Source organism: Styela clava, chromosome 9, assembly GCF_964204865.1.
Source record: "Styela clava chromosome 9, kaStyClav1.hap1.2, whole genome shotgun sequence".
Taxonomy (NCBI): domain Eukaryota; kingdom Metazoa; phylum Chordata; class Ascidiacea; order Stolidobranchia; family Styelidae; genus Styela; species Styela clava.
The window spans coordinates 6364754-6368934 of NC_135258.1; the positions used below are offsets into that span (position 1 = coordinate 6364754).

Here is a 4181-nt window from a genome sequence, read left to right on the forward strand (position 1 = left end):
TTTACAGTGGCGCCATTTTTTTGTTTTTTTGAATCTGCAATATCTGTTAGAAACAATAAAAAAAATGGAACATCAAATGAAAACGGGTTGTCTCTTGGTAGGTCTGTCCGCCAGAAAACTCTATTTTTCAATGATTTGATAACAGCAGCTCATCAGAGTCTGCAATTCCTTCAAGTTCATGCTCAGCCATGAATTGCTTGAATTCCTCTGAAATAGAATAAAATAGAAGTTTAAACTTTATGTTCTTGGCGAAAGCTAAAAGTTACATTTGGATAGAAAATCGTCTGTTTGGGACAAAAATCTTGCTACGCGCTGTCAACTTAGAGCAGGTGTGTGCAACTTTTAATACAAGAGGGCCAGATAAACATATTGGGTGAAACCTTTATTTAACATAGGTTTTCTAGTAGTTGCAGGCACAAAAATTTGCTTTAATCATAATATAACATGCGTCACACAGGCACAAGCTAGCTGTTCTGGCATTGTAACGTCATAGGCATAGATAATAATTTGGACTCAGGTAACCAAATTCATGAACTTACAGTGAATCAAGTTTAGTTATTTGACTAAATACCGAATCGTAAAGTTCTGGATTATTTCTAAACATTTTAACGATACTCCCGTAGTATGTGTACCAGGTTAGTGTTAGGCCAAAATTTTATTCTGATTTTTCTTATTTTAGTTCTATTGCGAGTTCGGGGACTGTCTGTGTTATCCAAGTGAATAACCCTCTGCCTATAGGTTTCAGTCCCTTCACACAACTTGATGTAAAATAGGCAAACAAAATTAGTTCCCTCCACATTGGTACACATACTTCTGGAGCGCCGTTTTAACTCCCTACATATCAAGTTCCTTCTTATTTGGAACAAACATTTCATATAAACAAATTACCGTCAGGCATGCTGGCAAGTTCGTCCAACATTTCCATCATAATCTGAGCTTCACCATCTCCAGATTCTGCTGCAATTCCATCAGCGATCATGGACATTATGTTCTTATAGGATTCTTCGTCCTGAACAAAGAGAAAGTTGTGCTGAAATGTTGAAACTACAGACACAGGTAATGTCATTGGCACTATTCGTGCGTCTCAATGATTGAGGTGAGCTATAGGAACACGCTTGCAGTCGCACCGCAAATTCAAATTCTTCGTGCATAATTATTTGCGAGAGAAATAATTGTACTTCTAGCATTTTACAGCAATGACTTGACTGATGAAGTCTGACTATAGTCAGGCAAAACCTTACATGAAAACATCTGTTTAAGTCTACAGCAGGACTCTTGAATTGGTCATGTTTATCCCTGCTGCAGAATCTTTGTATTATACGCAACTTCCACCCAACACTGCATTTACGAAATACACTATTAATCGAGCTCGACTTAGAAGTTTGGTGAAATTTATTGGTGCTCGGATTTGAGACAAGTTTTGACTTGATATACGCGACTCGAAGTTTAACAACTTTAGAAAGAAGTTTAACAACTTTAGAAAGAAGTTTAACAACTTTGAGGGAAGTTCAAGAACTTTGAGAAAAGTTTATAAACTTTTGTGAGAAGTTCAAGTACTTTTGAGAGGAGTTCAAGGATTTTTGAGATACGCATGCGAATCCACTAACGCAAATGCATTGAGGAATGATAGGCAGTTAGTCTCGCGTAACCTGCACCGATAGATATTTAAAGAGTAAGTTGCTATTATCAGAAGCACTGTAATCTTCCCGGTTCAACATTTCCTAACTTATTTATTACACCCCGGGTGAGGTGGTGGACATGAGATTTGAACCTGAAATGGGATGCGATGCCAAAACTGTTAAGGCTGACACTTTAATAACCTCTAGACAGATTACCTTCCATTTGAGCACCCTCAGCTTACTGATTTCTTTTCCATCGCCAAAATTATTTCTAAGGTAATATTTCCCTTTGTATATGCATGCTTTGCATGGCTGCCCAATCTATAAAAATAAAGTGTCGTAATTATTCAAATTAATGATGAATATACACATGATGGCCCTGAAGTAGGTTTACAGATTAAACTCATTTTGGCACCGTATGTTTCAAAAATTAAGCAAAGAGGAAAATTTGTAATCCAATTTTTGATTGTTTTAGGTTCAGACTTTCTGAAAATATCGGAATAACATTAGTTAAGTCTTCAATTTTGTCGAACTAAATAACTTGAATAAATACTTAGTTATCGAGTCATTTTTTATATCACGGCCAAATTCCAAATGAATTATCTATATGTCTTTTCTAAAAACGTAATGTTCCATTAAAACATTACGTTTTAATATCCGCCAAGGTAATAAACTGCTAAGTTGGATGAATTGACTATTCGAAAATGTATTTAGAATTAACTTACGTAGTTCTTTTACCACCACCCCCACCTCCACCCCCACCCCCACCAGCTTTCAGACGCATTTTCTTTGTAGATTTTGTTTATCCTGAAACGTATAATGTAAACAAATTAGTAGACAATTAGTTTGATGACGTGATTAAGCCTAATAATCAGAAACCCATCAAATTCATCGTGCGATATAACGAAATCTCGGGGCTACTTTGGTATGCGATCTCATTGATTTTAGTTAGGTTCGGCTTAGTAACTGATTTCTATGAGAATGTCTTTATGAGATTAAACGTGCCATTTTCATATGCGATTGATATCACGTTAAGCAAGTGAGGTCACGTCTCGAAGAAGTTTTTATGACTAAGATCGCATACCGGAATGGCACCGAAATTAGTTAGTTACAACTTTCATTCTGTCTGTCTGCATATTGTTCATTAAAAATGAAATTAAATCACCAAGTCACGTATTAATTGGAGATGCCTATATTTATGAGATATGAGATTAAACTTTAGCAAGTTGGATCAACCTAAAGCTAGGGAGATCGCGTACCAAAGCGGTACCGATTTCTCTTTGCTGAAATGCTGTTGCGAGACTAAGCGAATTGCCAGAGTAGACTATATCAAACAGGAAGCGGGACTGCTTGTTGCAAGACGTCATGCACAGTATGTCTAAGTGATTTCAATCTTAAATATTTTCGTTACCATGTTGCTAAATGTCATTGAAACATAGAGATTTGAGTGGTTCAGGAATTTAACGCAATTCACATAGTTTAATCTCAGTTCCGTCACAATTACACGACTTGGGTTCGAATCTCGATGATCCTGAATTGCTGGTCAAAAGAATAAAAATAAATACCTTGTTTCTTTTGAAGAGTTAATACCTTCTTTCTTTTGAAGAGTTGGTCGTTGATTTTCGACGAAAGTGTAGTCTTGACGTTCAAAGCGTGGCTTTATATTTATTATCTGCATAATCAGTATCCTGTGCACTCACTAATAGCATACAATAGTACATATATCTATATTACAATACTACAATAATGATGCATGATTTATTGAATGCATTATTTTAATTAAGCACAATGGTTTCTATTCAGGCTGTGTCTAATCAATGGCACAATTGTCTACTTAGAATCCTTTCAATTAAATTATATTCAATTCAGATTCTATTCTTACATTATATCCCTGTTTTCTATAAGAAATCTATATTAATTTTATATATTTCAAATTTATATAGAATAAATGTAAATGAATGCATTCTTTCATGAGAACAATTGCCGACACCCTGGCTTCTTTTCAATTATATTAAAATCCATTCACTTATGCTAGAAGGTACTACTTTATTTTAGTTCATTTTTCGCTTTTTTATACTTAACATCTGCAACCATTTTATTCCATATGATTTATTGAATGTATTGTCACCTGAACACAATTGCCGACATTTCACTTACATTTCAATCATTATTTGATTTAAATTAATCAGAGATTGAACTACTCGCAATAATCCATATGTAACGTGTTATATATCGTCTTATGAATTATATCTGCAATATGTTTGCCATGATTGACAGCTAGTACGCTATTGTGAAACAGTGCAATTCAATACCTGAATCCTGAACGTTAATTATTTCAAATCGAATCGTAATCTGTGACAAATAAAAGCTCAAACTTTCACAAACGATGCATTCTCAAATGGCCCATTGACTTGCTTACAGACTATTGAATAGACTCTATTCAATCACACGTAATTTATTTTATTTTATCGTGAATCGCTCTGTGAAAGTCGGATCGGTGGTGACTGCACCAGTGGTCTGCATCGGCATAAAAATGAGCTGATCGATATTTAATGATTGATT

General features: G+C 35.0%; 1 long non-coding RNA gene across 1 annotated transcript; it reads right to left on the bottom strand.

Annotated features, from left to right (window-relative positions):
* Positions 1-2377, bottom strand: LOC120339839 (uncharacterized). Its single transcript, XR_013477947.1, has 4 exons — positions 2345-2377; positions 1836-1940; positions 889-1009; positions 1-207 (listed from the first exon to the last, which is right to left on the bottom strand). It is a non-coding gene; the product is annotated as an uncharacterized LOC120339839 (long non-coding RNA).
* Positions 2378-4181: the final 1804 nt, after the last annotated feature.